The 18,360-nt window shown below is 42.4% G+C and overlaps 1 protein-coding gene across 2 annotated transcripts in view; it reads right to left on the bottom strand.

Moving 5' to 3' along the window:
- Positions 1-18,360, bottom strand: part of OCA2 (OCA2 melanosomal transmembrane protein) — a 1,377,074-nt gene that overhangs the window by 635,050 nt on the left and 723,664 nt on the right. The window lies entirely within an intron of this gene.

The raw sequence follows: 18,360 nt of genomic DNA on the forward strand, positions 1-18,360 counted from the left end.
ACATTGATGCATCTCACTTGTCGGACTCCAGGCCTCGAGGGTCAGATCCAGGTCAGATTTTCAGGTTACCTCTCATTAATATTCATGAGATAAATTTGCAAACAATAATTCTAAATGTATTCAAATTGTTCCTCAAGGATATCGAGGGATATCAAGAAAACCTGTCAGGTTTCTGGCCCTCGAGGGCTGGATTTGGACAACCGTGGCCCCAAAATTGAACTTGGGGAAAGTGCAAGCAGGTCAACTCAGTCATTTGCTATTGTACGGCTACTTGGAAGCTTCTCTGACATTTTGTATGTTTTTTACGACCAGAGTGAGAACGTTTAGTAGCATCTCATTTTCATTTAGCTAGGTTAGTACCACACTGCAGAAAGTTATAGGACAGCTCGATAAGTTCTTTGTGATGTACAAAACCCCCTGATATTGTATGGTAGCCATTACGCAGTTTAAACAAGCATTGAATGGAGCCAATTATTTTGGCTGAGATATATAGGCAAATGCATGTCTCCGGAAACTCACGATTTGTCAACACTGCCTTCATATGCTCAGAAATTACTATTATTTGTTGGGTAGTTGTATGCCATGGACTAGTTCAGGTGCTAGGTTTTACAATACATAACACATAGAAGAGAGAAAAGATATTTTACATTAACTCTGCACTAGAAATCTAGTCACCCATCTCTTTCTGACTGACCCAGTAGGGCAACTCATTAGGTGAACAGGGCGAGTTCGCCTTTTTTCTACTTCATTTCGTCTCGTCACTCTTGAGTTAAAATGAACAGTGACGGCATGTTTGCTGCTACGCAGAATGGGGCATTGCTTTATAGGTCATTCTGATCGCCGATCCTTTTATCACTGGGTCGGCTGATTTATCTCGATCAATTTATCTACATGCAATTCATGTTTTATTGTAATTGGTTATTTATAACCCTCTTAATACCCAGAGGTGTCTAAGCACGGACCCAGTGGTCAAACCCGTGTTGCTCCGTGTCGTCTTACTTCCAAGGCGAGCGCGTTACCCCTGAGCTCTCCTCCCGAGACCGTGATATTAAAGGGAACACAACCCTTGATTCAAGCAACCTGAATGTAAGTCTCCATTATTAATTACAATAATGTTATATAAAGTCGATCATTTGGGAGTCCATGCCATTGGGAAGTCCGTTTGTATCTAGTTCCAGAGGACCAAATTATATGAATGAGGAACACAATTTCTTCTTCTTTCATCTCCCGTGCAGATTTCGCCCGACCAGCGGGGAAGCGTAAAAGACAAGGCAGCAGACTTGGAAGACCAACTAAGCAACCCGAGGTGTTCCAGTCCTTAAGAAAGTAGTGATTCAGACAACACCTCTGAAACCGGTCAATATAGTTCCCAGATAAGGGAAAATTATCTAGAATATCTTTGTGAAATAGACATCACAGACGAGGCAATAGAATAGTTCATCTACTGGTTGAGTGTCTTTTCAAGAGGTAGATGCATAGGAGTGTAAGAAATAAAAGTGATTGCATACGCAGCCTAGCATCTCTTAATTTGATTTATGTAAATGTATAAGGACAGCACATGCCTCAACCGAGTGCCAGAAAGTGCAGTAGGGACAATTACTCTCTCACTATCCTTTCCTTAGATAAGCGTCCCACCACCGTTGCCTGGGAAAAGGTAGCAACCTTAGGGACATTTAGTTCTTTTTCAGGGTGGGATAGGTGACTAGATTTCTAGCGCGGAGTTAACGTAAACTATCTTTTCTCTCTTCTATGTGTTGCGAATTATATTTTTGGGGTTTCAGAGAGATTTGGTGTACCCTGCAGATCCAATGTATCAATAGGTTTTACAATACACCAAGAAATGCTATCAAAGGCCAAGTTATTGATGCCATTACCAAGTATGTTCTCGTGATCATCTAATTCCCAGGTACTGCAAGCATTTAAGGATGGGCAGTTAAGAGCAGCCTCACGTTCCACTTTGCCGAGTTAACACTGCAGTGCTGAATAAGTTTATGTCCAAATAACTAAAGACAGCCAGAATCCGCCAAGCCCCAGTCAGCATAGGTTAGAAAGATTCTAAAATTAACAACTAGGACGTCATTGTCATGTTCGATTTTATGCACTCTGCTCAGTAAGGTAAGATGCTATTACGCTCAGCTCCAACAGCAGTACCCCATTTAATTATCCCTAATTAGTACAGTAAGACCCCATTCCAGAAGTCACAGCAAAAAACAGTTACCAATCAGTATATGCAGAGAGCATAGTAATTACAGATTCCAGCAAGTCCTGTTTGAACTTAAGAGGTCAGATTCCGCTGTTGCTGTATTTGTGTGGTGCTAGTGCAGTGCCTGCAACATTGTGTGTTCAAAGCTTGACAACTGATCCGGGCTGTTGTCTATAACATGGCCACTCTAGTTACTACATCCTAATGCCTGGAGAGACTGCATTCATCATATCCATCTCCCGTCGATCTAACGCTATATGTTTAGCCAGAATGCAAAACAGGTATTGGCAAAGCTAGCGGTTTTAGCTTTTGCGTAGGAATGGGATAGGCATTTGCCGGGCACTGACACAATGGTACTCCAGGGCTATGAATGGCAACAGTTGGAAAACAGTGCAAATACCAGGGCATGTGATAACAGTGCTTGCAATATGTCCATCTAACACATATAAAGAAGCCAAAGTTGCTGGGGTTATCAATTCTTGTTTAACAGGTCTTCAGTGCAAGGACAGAAAGATCAAGTGGCTGAAGGCACACAGACCTTTTCTATTACACCAGTAGCCGGTTTACAGCTTCAAATGGCCATTGACATCAGCAGGCCAAGGTTTGATGTCCTTGCTTGATAGGCGCTGGCTGAGAGATCCCAGGATGTGCTTTGGGAGGGGCAGGCAGTGGGTGGGAAAGACCACAGGGATAGGCATAATCAGTCAATAGATGGGTAAATAACACACCCACAAGCTGTGTGTCCCTCCTCACAGGTAATCTCCATCAATGCAGAATTCAACCTCAATGGTCTGGGCTTTGAGGTAGTGTTAAGCACCACCTATCAGTCAAAAAATAAAGGGTCAAAATAAAAAATGTGTCAGAATAATAAAAAGTAGATAATTGCAACAGCAAAATCCGTGAATGGAAATAGCATGGTGAAATAATACATAGTCCCGATTCACAAAGTATTTTGTTGGTCCTAGGTAGGTTTAGAGGACATGAAAAGGCCTGAAAAAACTTGTCCAAATTACAACCAATTCATATAAATGAGAAAACTGCCATTTTCAGCCAGCGACAAATGAAAAATACATACCTGTATCAAAATGCCCCTTTTCCAACCTGGTGCAACTCAACCTTGGGACGGGGGCAACTCTGCTACAGAAAGTTTCATTTAAAAAAAAAAACATTTGCTGTGTAAGTGGTTAATTTTCCACAAGGCTTCATACCACTTGAATAAAAAAAAAACGTTCTCCAATGCCTGTCATTCCTGAGACTTATGCCTGGAGATCTATTTTGTGTGTGAAACTTTGCCATTTTAAACCATTTGTGACACACAACTTGAGACCTATTTTACACAGTATAGAGCCTGGGGTGGGAGGGAAGGGCGATGGCTAGCCATTGCTGGGAAACGCCCTTTCTTAATGGCCTTCAAGGTGATCAATCTCCCAGACTGTCTGTGGATGAGGGTCCCACAAAGGTGAAGCAGATTAAAAGTAATGGCAGAAGGGTCGAGTCAATGAGTGGCTTTTTCCTGAGAAGTGCACTCTTGATGACAAACCCAATGCATTCCCTTTCACAGAAAGCTTTTCAGGAAAAGTGAAAGTAAGCTTTGAGTTTGGTCTGTAGCACTCAAGCCATCTTTCTGTATGTAGGAAAAACCACCCAACCTATACAAAATACTAATAGTATGAAATATGGAGATCCCATATTTACCATCAATGATTTCAACATGGAGATCATTCAGCTTGCCTCCACATCACAACTCGCAGTGTTCCCCATAAAACTAAATTTAGACTTTACCAGAGACTAAGGTGCAGATTCATATAGAGCTTGGAGGAAATTTTTAGGGGGTTAAGCCCATCTTTTGGTTAAAAAAGTCCTTCTTTAGTCATGTGGACAAAGTTACCGGACAAGCATGACCTGAAGGACTCTACCACATTTGTCAAGCATAGCACTCGAAACAGAGAATAACCACTTTTGTCAGATGTAATAAAGATATGTATCCAATAGGTCACACCCAGAATGTTTTGTTGTTGAGGGGTCTAGTATAGCGTAGTATATAGGAATCACATACTACCTCCTCCTCCTGTATTTCACAGTAATTGTTAGACCCAAAAAGAGCTACACACTGTTGACACAAATATCAACTGGCATGGACCAGAACTTTTTGTTCAAAGAGTATCATTTAAAATACATATCGCACAATACGGTTTACAAATTCACATATAGCAATTACTCTCATTTTTCATGGGTTAGTATACAAAACAAAGGCATGTCTCTTATGCCATAGAATAATTGATTCTCCAAAAGAACACATTTTTCTAAAGGTTTTTTAGTTCCAGAAAATCTTGCACCAGAGCAAACAAAAAAGTCTCAGAGGGAGGGGCACATTCACAGTATAATATCATACCAAATTCTATTTTGCATAGGTAGCCTATTCTGGTGACATCACATTTGTTTATGTTCATATAGGTTTATGGGTGAATGGATGTTTGAAAATGTTGCGATGACGCACTGCGTTTTGGCCTATTATTCCAAGGTAAACTCCATCCTTTGCGAGTTTCCCAGGTGATTTCACAAGGCCTTCGTCAGGACAAAGAGTTATTCTTACAGTGATCCTTAATCTTCTAACACCACATTATTGGGACAATCTTGTTCGGTAGACAAAAACAGGGACAGACTTCTTATTGGAGAGCCGCTTATTAGGGGGCCGGTATTTCTTTGTCTTATCTCTGTGTGCCACACATTTATTATGTAGTTGTGCCGAGATCTCGATTTGGTGGAGGCCTGACTCCCTAAGACAATTCAAGTGACCAGTCTCCTCTTCCACTGTGCAGTGCTTATTTTAAAGAAAATAAATAGTCTCTCGGTACTGGTACTAGACGTAGAGTTCTGAAAACATGAAGCTTTGAGTCTGGTCCATGCCAGTTGATATTTGAGTCAACAGTGTGTAGCTGTTTTTGAGTCTAAAAAATACTGTGAAATACAGGAGAAGGAGGTAGACTGTGATTCCTATATACTAAGGTGTAATAAAGACGCAAGGATGCATGCAGATCTTTTGTGAAAGGTATGAAGTCAGAATATTCAATATCTAGGTTGTTTTGAAACAACTGAGAGCCACAAAATGCAACAGCTCCACCACCAAAAAAGAATGATAAAAGCAGTGGAGCAAGGCATGTGGTAAGAACCATCTCTGGTGGTCAGTGGGCTTATCGTCATCACTAGTGCGACGACGATTTCCGCAGATGCACTCTTAACCTTGATGGCCCTTTGATGGGCTTTACGCTTGCCCTGGCATGAAGCAGAGATGTCAACTCCTCCCACGTCCCTACTGGTCCACCCCTGCGTCCTGTTACCTTCTGGGACTTGCATGCACAGTGCCGGTCTCCCAGGGGACTGGGGTCGGTCTCCTTCCCACTTCCCAAGGCAGTCGTCTTCTTTACTGCTTCTGTGGCAGCTCTGTGTGCTGTAGCTCGTTACAGTCTAGGCACTATTCAGGAACCACGCAGTCCACCTCCTCCTGGAGGTTGTGTCACTGCCTTGCCTGCTTTCCGCTGGGCTCGTCACAAACTCCATCAGACACCCACCGGTGTCCTCTGCAGAGCCCTCTCTTCGGTCGAGTGCAGACTTCAAAACTCCCTGGTTCTCCGACCAGGAGGAAAGACGACCCAGAGTCTTCCTCCTCTTTCCATTTTATGGGGCTTAATCCGCTCCAGCATAACATCAACACCTGTTGTCAATGGCTCCTTGGTATTACTCATGCCTCCTGGGAGCCATCTTACTAACAGTCAGTATTCCTAATTTTTCTGTGCTCTTCTTTGTCTGTGTATTTTCTGTCTTTGCTGTACCATAGGCACTACAGAAATACATTGGTTACTCTCAATATGATGGCTTGAGATGGGGTAAGGGGCATGTGGTGGGGTGATGTTGTACCCCCAGTGCTTGTCCTTATCCCCCGAGGGAGAGTGGTGGGGGGCTGGGGTGAGTCCCTCCCCATGAGGTTCACCCGCGTTAAACCACCCCAATGGAGACTATTGGGTAGCGGACACACCTCCCTAGCCTCATGGAAAAGGGATCCCCCCCCTAGGGAGAAGTGATGATACCTGGTGAATCATCACAGTGGGTACAGGACTACACTTCGGTTTTATTTCTTTAATGTTGCTGGCTAAAAAAACAATCAAATTCACAGAGCATGCCTTAAATGGTTCATTATATATTCCTCATTGCCCCATTCCTTTCAATGTCCACTGGTAGGGCCTTTTTACATGGGAAATTGTCCTCTGGAAAATGTCTTGTGACAACATGTCCAACAAAAACTTGAGTCAATCGATTAGTTGGCGTTGTTCATGGGTTTATCATCTGGCTTCAAATATCTCTTGAGAAGCAACCACGTGATTGCAATCAGATTTAAGTCTGGAGACTTGAGCGAACTCCAAGCTCAATAAGGACACCAGCTCTCAAAATCGTGCAGCCGAGCAATATTATGTATCATTGCACTGCATGCTTAGTTTTTGGATGCCCTGGGATACAACGTTTGCACACATGGGTTTAGTACCCCACAGATAATGTACTCCTTGAAGAAGGCTGCCTGTTACCTCTTTAGATAAGACCATCGAACCAGAGCCATTCTCCAAGATGTACCCCCCACCCAGTCACTGGGTACTTTGGCTGTAGTTTTCTATACAGATGTTCTTCCAAACTGCCATCCTGTTGAACCACTCACGTGCAGTTGATGTCTCGTCCATAGACAGCAGTTCTTTAAAGTCCTCACCAGCCTGGAGCCATTGTTTCGCGTGCCATTTCTGCTTATGCTTATATATATATCATCGATCATAATCTATAGCCTAGAACATAAACACTATTGATTCATACCATGAACAGACATTGCATTTCAACACTTTACAAACTACTAGACGGATTCTTTACCCCATTAGGTTGAAGCCTCACTCTTCTCATTGCTTTGCGACTTTCTCAAAAACCTTTCCTGTACATTAAAAATGCATAGCATAGCAGCATAAAATGCAAAGTAGGCTCTTTCTATTAAGCCTCCAGGGTATGCGTTTATGGCAGGCAATACCATTAAAGTCAGGTGATGCCCTCCTCTGAAATGGGGGTTGAGTTGAGCGACAGATCTTAGAAACACGTGATGAACAGCAGCAACTCCACACATCAATTCCCTCAGCCTACACCAAGTGGAAAGAATGGCATTCCCAATCTAGAGCTTGGCGAGCACAGTAGAAGATGCAGTTCATCATTTTAATCATGTGACCAGACAAAATCAGAGAATTGAGGTTGGTCACAGATCGATTGTCATTTTTGTTAATCGGGAAGTCAATGATCCAACTGGGGGGGGGTCTTAAAGCGCAGCAAAACAGTTATGCATGGGAATGCTTTTGTTCAGAGCCATGCAACATTTTTTAGGAGAGTTTCAGAAGGCAACTGGGAGACCTGAATGTGCCCACGTGTTTGCATTAGGATGAGTTATTTTGGGAGGAATAAAGAAGGGACGAAGTAAGAGTCTATGAAAAATAGGAACATTTTGGTCTTCAGATAGTTTTTTCTTTTTGCAGTCTCCCTTCCTAAAGAAGGATAGTTGGTCGGTTCAACTGTACATCCTACAGTACAATACCCCACAGCATCCTCACCTGTTATAGTATACAGTATGACACTTAGCCAAATGATTAATTCTCATTTTTCTTTGGTGCGATTTTGCACTGGTCTGGTATAAGATGGCAGACCATGTGAGGAGTGTTTTTTTATATTGCCATTTGTATAGTGCCTCCGGGCAAGGCATCTAAGTGCTATTGTTTAAAACAGTGAGGGAAGTGTGACTACATGAACAAAAGTGTTTTAAATCTCTTTCTGAAGTCAATATTTTTCAATGGGCAAAGATACTGGGGGGAGTTCATCCCAGTACTTGATGGCCAATGCCTTCCCCCATTGCTCTTGATCGTTTTACCCTAATTCAGGCTAAGAACATAGCATGAGAGGATCTGAGAGCACTATGAGGAAAATGAAGTTGACATTTTCTTTGTAGATATTTAGGACATATTTTCTGAAGGGCCCTAAATCCTAGTGTCAAAGCCTTACATTTAATCCTGGAAGTAACTGGCAACAAATGTAGTTTCCCAAGAACAGGAGAAGTGTGAGATCTTGATTAGGAATCTGTGACTGCACAGGAGGCTACGTTTAGGATCACCTGCACTAGATTGAACACATATTTGGGTGTCCCAAGAAGCAGGGCATTACCATAATAAAGCCGAGAGCTATTGACTGCTCAGGGCTGTAGAGGCTGCATGGCATTCAGAAATGAACTGTCTAATTTGCCTGAGCATCATTGTACACATTTGAGGCTCTAATCAATTTGTTTACATTCCGACACAAAGAAATTAGTCATAACAGACCCCTAGATTTTTTACAACCGGTTGAACTTTAGCATTTACCTTGACCAAGCAAAGCTCAATCGGAGAGTGTGACAATTTAGCAGAGATGCACACCCCCTAAACCTCCCCGCCCCCTCCCGAAGTACCTGCAGTCTAATAGAATTGGTCAATTCTTACTCTAACAAGACAGTCTTAAGAATGAATTCACCCATTTGGATGCATCATCTGAAATATTGGTGACATTTTTCAACCTGGACGACAACAAGATTGAATGATGCAATGTGTAGAAGGCTGGCAAAAGGTTCATCAACATAAGTGAAGCTGTAGAACCCTGCTCCATAATCCTAAAACGCTGGTCTTTCACATCAATTAGTGTGGTTTCGATACTCCTCCCCAGTCGAAAACCTGATTGAAAGTCCAAGTGATTGATGTTTTTCCAGATGCTCTTATAGTGTGCAATTAGACACTTGGCAGTCGTTACCAGTATGCAGGGGATGTAGTATTTTCTTTTTCAATAGTGGAGTAACCAACAAACTTTTAATCTCTGCAGAGATGTTACCTTCCGTGAAGGACTGAGTGATGAAGTTGGTAATGAAAGGTTTTACAGTGGAATTGCACATTCTAATTACATTCGATGGGCGAGGGTCACCAGGACAGATTTTGAGATTCAAAGAAGAGAATAAGCTAGTCACATGGTCTGTTAGTGACAGGCACAAAGTCAAATACTAGAGGGACATTATTTTCTATAACATTATGCAGAGGGATGTCAGCATGTTTATTAGCATCATCTACCAGTTTCAGAGCTATTTCTCTTCTGATGTTGATTATTTTGTTTTGAAAAGTTGATGCAGGGGCATCACACAACTCTTTCGAAGCGGGCACAGAACATCTGAACGGCTATAAATTACTAAATTATTGCACAATTTAGAAACGTTGTTTTGGAGCATTTTCTACCCTGTCAATTTGGTTCTCAAACTATGTTCGTTTTACATCCTTTGCAACAAGTGTATATTCTAGTTTTGTCAATGCGATGTCCGTGGCTGGAGTTGGGTCTTTACACCATCTTCTTTCAAGTGCTCTTTTAGTTTTTAGAACTTTAAATGAGAATTACACCATTTGTTCTGCCTATTTTTTCTGTTTTCGAGAGTAAAGGGGCGTGTCATGGATTGTAAAATGTATTGTATACTAATTATCTGAGACTAGGTAATCTAGCAGTAGATTTTGGTTGATGGAATCAATACTGAACTGCATAGGAGAGGCCGAATTGTCTTTAGTTACATGTCATGAGTTAAGACAAAAAATGTCCTTGATTGAATTCCTAATCAGCGGCTTTGAAAATAAATAAGTCGAAACATAGAGAATTATCATACCAGCGCTAAGGAAATTGACGTTCTTTATCGATGCTTCTTTAAATGACCCCAGCCAATATACGCCCTTTAAATTGAGTGTTACAAGCCATTGCTATATTTCTCTATAAGAATACCCAGTGCCATAAAACCCCCTGAACTTGCCACTCACCTCGAGGCCAATGATTTTAGCATTGTGCAGTGCAAGAAAAATGGAGAGTACAAAATCACTGCATGGTCATTTTCAAAAGTGCTAAAAACAGGATGGGAATGAAGGCGGGCTACACATGGGAGTTAAATTGCTTCATAGAGTAGAGTTTTGAGTACACCCATCAATGCTTGGGGATTTTAATTGAGGGTCTATAAACCTTTTCTCATCCCATTAGTCAATGTGAAGAGGTGCACAGACCATGCAAGAGGACAGAGGCTGTATCAGGTGCTTTGCATGAGGTAAACATTTCAGTGGGGCACACTTGCCCCACTCCAGCCAAACTTAAAACTAATAAGAAATACATTAAAGAGGAACCAAACAGCAACACACATTTCAATTATAAAATTCTGAAGTTGACAAACAGGAATATGCCTGACAACATACAGAAACCTTCTCACAAACCAAGCTTCGACACAGTAAAGACCACATGTAGAGGTTAGTGGTATTACCTCCAGTAATACCATTACCATCTGCAGTATGCAAGTGGAAATGGGATGGGTCTGCATTACTTAGAGTCATGCACACCCTTCAGTAAGTCCCCATTTTGGAGTCCCAGAGGACTCCATGCGGATCAGTAATTATAACATGCAGTAATTACCACATGCAGGAATGGTTGGGTGGAGAACATTTCCTCCACACAAACAGGCGGTTTTTAATTTTGAATTTTGCAGTGTGCCAAAAGGAGGTGGTGATCCCATTACCATCACTTTATTGCACTGCCAAACTCTAAACAAGGTCAAATAAGGTCATAACTGACCATCCGTGTAATCTACTAAGCAAATTGTAAGGGATATGGTGTGACCTGTGGTGGGTCAGAAGGAGGCCGCGGGCACTTGAGGACATTTCAAAGACGGGTTTATTATAGAAGAATAAGGGTAAACAAAATGGGAAAGCTTCTAGCAGTCAAAACTAAAGAGGTTGATAATTATAACCAAATTACAAAGCTGATCGATGAAAATAGTCAGAAGGTCTTTAGAGCTGGCCCTAGCCTGGATTCTGTGTGTCTGTGTGTCAATATTATAAAACACTTTAGGATAGTAGTGAGGATACTTCCTCGATGGAGGAAATAGAGGCATATTACAGCATGTTGTCCTTCCACAATTTACTGTTGAAAAGGAATGATAAAAGGAATGATAAATGCTTCACTATCCCTACCCTGATGAGGATTTCCCTGCCTAAAATAGCCTAAAGGAAACACTAACAAAGGATCTATGTCCCTCAAATTTATACATACAGTGGGGTCATGGGTCCAGCGGTAGCCTTGCCAGTAAATGCCGGCACGGCTGCCGCCAGAGTCATTTTTATTCCAGCCTGGCAATGGGGACTAACCAGGGCATTACAGCCCCGGCGGTGCCAGTAATTCCTCATTGCCGGGCATCAGGAAATATTACCCCCATTCCCATTTGAGTCCAATTGGACTGAATGGGAATGGGGAGGACGGATGCACAAGGTGAATGGTGCCTTTGCATCCGTCAAGGTCTCCGAGCGGGTGCGGTTCCGCCCGCCATGTCAGACCTGGCGGGCTGAAAGTCACCCGCTCGCAGAACTCTTAGTTTGCCGGTCCAGAAACAGTAAGGGGAAGCTTACCGGTACCATTGTTTCTGGACCGGCAAACTTGTAATGAGGCCCAGTAACTCAACAAAGTAATACATGGCAATACAAAGACAACACAAATATAACAGTTAAATTCACCAGTCTCTCCTTATCTAGGTGAATTTCCCTTACCCAGATTCAAGCAGGAGTCTGTTCCACAGTTCCAAAAGGAATAAGGAAATCCTGTTTTGTAACAATAGTTCCAGCACAGTTCTTTGCGACTTGAACTTGACAACAAAAGTTCCAAGACTTCAGAATTGTTCAACAAAGGTTCTTTCTCTTCCACTTGTAATAGCAAGACTCAAAACAATCTTCTTCGCATAAATCAAAGACATGTCACTAGTTTCTAAGTATCAACATAAATTGTCTTTGTCAGGTTGCTTTTTGCAACAACCTATTATTTCTGAAGATATATAACGCTTCTGCAGCAGTTCTATGCAGTTCCTGCTTCAACAATGAAGGTTTATCAGGATAATTTGTCAACACCAATTCACAGCACTTCAACTTCTACCTGGTTTACTTGGATAACATGCCTACTACTTCAATCACACCTGGTTTACTTCCATGCCTGGCCTACTATTGCAAAGTTCACCATTCGAGTATACTCCCCTGCCCAAACCGTAATTTTCAACCAACAAGTGCCTCTGTGGTTAAGATCAGCTTACAACAGCTTTGCATTGTTCATTACTTTACAACATCAGGCTTAAAGTAATTCTTCAAGGAAGGCATGAGTCACATTGGTGAGCTTTAGTACTCTTATTCCTTCCAAAACCTCTGCATGCTATGCTCCTCTACTTCTGAATAACTTTTCCAGAAGGGCAGCCTTCTTGCCACTTCGGTTTCCCAGCTTTTTTATTAACCAAACACTGACAATGATGTTGTTCTATTCTGCTTCTTCCTTGGCTTTGGTAATGTGGGTTTATACCAGCTTTTGTTACGTATTTCTTCATTTATCAGCAATGAGCTTTACAGCCTTTAGAACTTTAATTTGTCACCTACAGACTTTGGCAATATCTGTTGGAATTCAATTGCCTGGTTTCTACTTTCTTTTGGCTTGGGTAGTGGTTGTCTGCATTAGGTTCTAGGAGTATTTCCCCACCTTGTTGCTGGGTTTTAAATAAACATGCCTGCTCAAAAAAACTCACTGTGTAAGGTGTGCGCATCGTATTCCATCGCTGCTCACAGGTATTTCTCTTCTGCAGCTCCCCATTATCCTGCATGCACAATCTGCTGCTTTGGGTCTGCTGCCACCTGCACCACTTGCACACAGAGCTTCCCTTGCTCCCGAGGCTCTCCGGTGCTCACCTGCCACCGCGGACAGCCAGTTAGGCAAGAAAGCTTTTCACACTTTCGCTTCCCGCTGCGCAGCCTCTGCAAGACAGGTCTTCAGAGGGCAAGCTTCTCTCTTTCAAGCTTCCCGTTGCCCAACCTCTGCATTTAAGACTTCTGGAGGCAAAGACCCTCTCTCAGGACTAGCTATTGCTTTCTGCTCAACCTTAGTCCCTGTGTCGTCTCCCTCCTCCAGTCTCTGCCTCTGCTGCCTACATTGCTTCCACTGCTCACTATGCTCCAACTGATCCATAATGGCCTGCACCTGAAAGGGTATTTCAAGCCTCCCAGTCTACCTTAGGTGTGGGTCATTCCCATTAACAAACTGCCCTTTGCATTGTTGTTCTTCTTTAGCCTTCTTCTTCGTGCCAGTACTTCGGGGCTTATGGGACTTGAAGTCCATAATGCAAAACTGTGTTTTTCTAACTACTGTTTTGCAATAAAACATTATAAGGTTGTGGTCTTGGGGAAAATTGAACAATGGGTTTTCCCATTCCTTCCAACCTGCTCTGCTCTCCCCCACATGCGATTCTTCTGCAGAACACCACCCCCAGGGTCGCGATCAGATAGCGTCTGCCTTTCCCTGGAAAGCGGAGAAGGGTCCCAGGCCAGGCATTCTGGGTGAATCGTCACTTATTCATCACATTGCCCTAACTAACCCTACCACTATTTTAACTAAAGACAGGAGAATGACTTTGTTATCCTGGGCTTTGCTTATTGCACATGTTTTTCTTCCCAGTTCGTCTTAATAGGCAATTTTAAATAGTCTTTTGCGACTTCTTTAATCAGTTCATGCAACTCTTTCAGATATTATGAGACTTTTGTTCCTTCTCTGATTTCTTTGATGTTGGACGAATACTTTGGTCCATATAAATGGGTTTTGCGTAACTTTGGTTCCCCGGTTGGGATTGGCCCTCTGGGTGATTATAATTCACTTCTTTCCAAGATAGACGACCTTGTCTTGTACTAACTCTATGGGTTTCGTTGTATTTAAACTCATTGCATGCTCTTTCATTTAGGTCACCCTCTCTCCGTTTCCAATAAAGGGGCACTCCCCTTTTTCCCACGGTAGTGATAGCTAGACTCCACAATTCTCTCTTTGGGTTTTCTTCTCTTGTCATTTCATATTATTCTTTCTCTTCATAGAATTCTCCTGCTAGTTTATAGCCTCTGTCTTTTGACATATTTAGCACTCTGCCTTTCTCCCCGGGCATGTGTCCCTTAGTTTTAGTCTCTCTTTGAATATTTATTGTATTCAGGTTTCTCTCATCATTCCACTTTCTTACTTTCCATGGTATGCTCTCGTCAATTCGACTTGGACAAGTATGGGCAGTCCTGTAACGATTCCCTGGCAGCCTCCCAGATCTCCCCGTTCTTGCAGTTACCTTGGATTCTCTGGGATAATGTCTCGGGGGCCTCCCTTCCGTTGGGATTCATTGGGCTCTTTGCTTTTCCGGCTTCTCTGGTTACTCAGATATCCCGCGCTCTGTCCTCTTCTTTTGGGCATATTGGCAGTCCTACTGGTATCCGAACGGTATGCTGTTTTGACGGCCTAATGGTTTTGGCATGTTTTATGTGGACTGACTGTTCACCACGAAGTCCCCATGGTCACACCAACACCATCAGCTTCCTTTTCAATGGACGCCTGTACGTCCAGCATTGTGCTTTCGGCTTCAGAGCAGTTTCCAAACTCATTCCTATAGGGGTCGTCTCTCCCGATGAGGTACAACTTGTCTGGGCATTGTGGAGCAGGCCACTTCCCTACCCTCACAGGGGGTGGGGGGGTTCTCCTTTGAGGAGAATGGATGAATGCCCTAGATTTATCACAGACCCCAGAGCAATCCAACCCAAAATCCAAATTATAAAAATGGCCACAGCAGTAGTGCACATTTCAATAGTGTTTTTTAGAATGCATCTCTGGAGTAATTAAAGTGAAGGTATAGAAGAAATGAAAACAAGGCATTGAAAGGGCTCTGAACTGGCTCACTTTACTCCCTGGACAGATAATCTAAACCTGTCCAGTGCCATGAAGTACCTTGTGGCAAACCCCCTTGGTCACCAAGCAAAGAGGCTAATTGCTAACCCAAATGTGCCTAAGCTTTCACCCCATATTACCTATGTTTTTATTCCCTTTGTTAATGGGTAAATGAAGAAACAAAAAAGGCCACTTTAAGGAGGCATTGGACCTGAAATATGAACCCAGCTCTCATGGCAGCTCCTTTCTCAGGTGAGCAACCAACCCACCAAATGCCATCAACATTAAGCCTGTAGAACTGCACAATCTTTCACAGATAATACTTCATCATGAACTGTGCTCTGGTAAATCCTAGATGTGGCCAGCACACTTTTAGTCTAGCACTACACCGTAGTCAGTGAAGAAGCGAAGTTAGTTTCTCTTTAAGCCTATACGAAATGGGAAAAACACGTTTAAAAAATCACCAGCGTTCACTCGTCGGGACAATAGGTCTTGTATCGGGTTAAAGGGTGCATAGCATGTTGAACGATGTTACAATTGTTGACAAGTGCTACACGAGCGTTCCTCAGAATCATGTTTGGACGTCTGTAAATCCATTTTGGGGTATTATTGAAAACAATGTTGGAACAGCCTTGTTCAACTAGATCAAACATTTTATTGGACTAATGTATAATGCAAGCATGTCCACACTGATCTTTTTTAAAATACTTTACAACTGAATTAAAATGTAGGGTTTATAGGACAAGCTGTGTCATGAGAGCGAATATGAAAGGTTGAATTGAGTCATGAAAAATACCAAATAAGAGTTTGTGTATCGGGGCAAATAGGGGGTGCCAACCTTCTCACCCCCAAAAGAACACGTCCTAATGGCACAAACAGACCTATCAGACAGTGATTAGAATGAAACTCTGCATTAGTATAACTGATGGTCAGCTTTCAATCCTGTTTTAAAAGAAATTCAACTAGTCCATGTTTAAATATCAATCTCCAGGCAGGCTTCTGTTTTGTGCATAGATGACTGTGGGGAGGACAAGTTCAATACCTTATTCAAACTGGTCAAGCCTTAAGAATGGCTGAGAGAACATTAGGTTTGTACATGTGCTTTAATAGGTCAATAACTAAAACAGTTGGGATCCTCCCCTCTGATCACATGTGCTTATTGACCAGAAGCAATCTCTGCCACAAAGGTACAGGACAGAAACCAAACCTTAAAATCTTCCACAAAAGTAGTAAAACCGCCAAGCAAACACATACATAGTCTGCATATTCACTGTAGCACAATGCAATACAAAAGGATACAGTCTATTTTCCACACAAAATGACTAAACCATCTGTGTCCCTTTGTCAGAGCCATTTACATGCTAAAAGATTCTGTATTCAAATTACTAGAAAAGGGAAAAATGCAGTTAAGAATAGGATTAATCAAAAATTCCGGTATTTGCAGGAACAACTAGATAATCTCACACTACAAAGCTTTGGGATGGATTTTTCCTTTTGCATGAAAAGTAGCACCTGCAAGAATTGATTGGTTGGGTGCCTTCCTTCCACTGTATCCCACGTGGTCCATATTCCTTCATGCAGTGGTAAGGATTTACCATGCGTCATACTCCAGTATAATGTGGTGTGACAAATTGAGGGAATTTGTCTCTTCTCCCAAAGGAGGTGAACCCGCCCCAGAATACCCTCCCTAAGGGTAGAGGCAAATGGGACATCACTGGGATAGACTCCTCCTTAGGTGACTAGGGCTCCCGTTACGGTGAGGAACTCCATAAATAATTTAATGTGATGGCATACACAGGACTATCTAATATGCCAAATGGTTCAAGTCCCAAGACTTGACTGAAGATATACCATTATAAGAAAGAAAAGGAAATTGCCCATTTAAATGAGGACCTCCAATTAACTGGGACAAGTATGTTAAAAAAGGAGGAAACGCCTAATGAAGGCGAGGCAGAGGAATGCATACGCAGGCAGGGAAGGGCCCTTGGACGCGTAACACATGACGGAGGTGGAGCGAAAGATACTGAGTCCACGACTAGCAAGCCGGCTCTGAATGGCAGAAAAAGACACTGGAAGCCCAGCATGCATGAAAAGGGAAAAACAGAGGCGACAGGAGCCCAAACCTCGGTGGTGGCATGACCACAAGGTGTTTGTGGTCGGTAGACTACCCAACCAACTATGCTAACACCACCAAGCACAAACCGTAGCAAACGGTCCAGTTACCTGTAGAGGTACGAGACCCTGTGAAGGAGAAAGAACTGTAAGATGAGGACGGCAACAAAATTGAAAGGACCGTGCAGAGGAATAGAAGAGAAGGTCCCAAGCCAATACAGCCCCCGAGACGTTCCCCTGGAGCAGTAAAGGTAACAAGGAGAACAGGAAGACCAGGAGGCCAAAAGGGACTTGTTATGTAATCAAAAGATACTTGTCCCAGATAAGTGAGAAACACTTGAAACAAAAGCTAATGAACTTGAACTGTATGACTGTGAGAAGGAGAATCACAGAAGACCCTGCAAGGGAAACCAATAATTCTTGGGGATCATAACCATGGGAAGAGGAGAATCCCTGCGATTATTCAATCAGGAAAGAGTGGACTATAACAGAGAGAGAGCATTATGAACTAAAAGACTGAGCAACTCCCAAGTTAAATAATATTTAAAAGAGAAATATTATTCAGAAATATCTGAACTAAAATTGTCATGAGAGCAAGAGCCACACAGGGACATATACTTTCCAGGGTTACTCAAAGCCCATTAACCTGGATCCAAAGATTCGACAAAGGTGAAAGGAAGACATTAATAAAGAGGAGAGAAAAGCCAACAATAGCCTGCGAGAACTACGCAAATTGATAAAGAAAGTAACGAGAGACTATTTAAAAAGTACATATTAACAAGAGAAAGAAAGAAAAGATGAAGCAATCATCAGGAGAAGGGAGTCACTCTCCAGTCATTTTCCAGATTGGATGTGGGGCCTATATGTAAAACATACATAATGCACTACTTTTAACAGGGCAACTGAAATCTAGAAGCTTGCAGGTGTTAAACATATACATTTTATTTTACCCCTAACAACCCCCAAATGATGTCCCTGACTGCAGGCAAAGGCTGTGCATTTCTGTTTTAATGAAACCTATATTTAAAATCTTCTCTCAACTTTTGGTAATCGCTCGCATAAGCACACTGGAAAAGGTTTAACACGCGAGTGGTTGCATGAGAAAAGAGATAATTGTCCATCTATGCGTTGGAGCACTCAACTGGACCAATGCAGACACATGAAACCGATTCAGAGAAAATAATCCAAGTACTGCACAGGAGCAGGAAGGCCAGCATTATATCAAA

This window comes from Ambystoma mexicanum, chromosome 7p, assembly GCF_040938575.1.
Source record: "Ambystoma mexicanum isolate Mex_15411 chromosome 7p, UKY_AmexF1_1, whole genome shotgun sequence".
In the NCBI taxonomy this organism is placed as follows: domain Eukaryota; kingdom Metazoa; phylum Chordata; class Amphibia; order Caudata; family Ambystomatidae; genus Ambystoma; species Ambystoma mexicanum.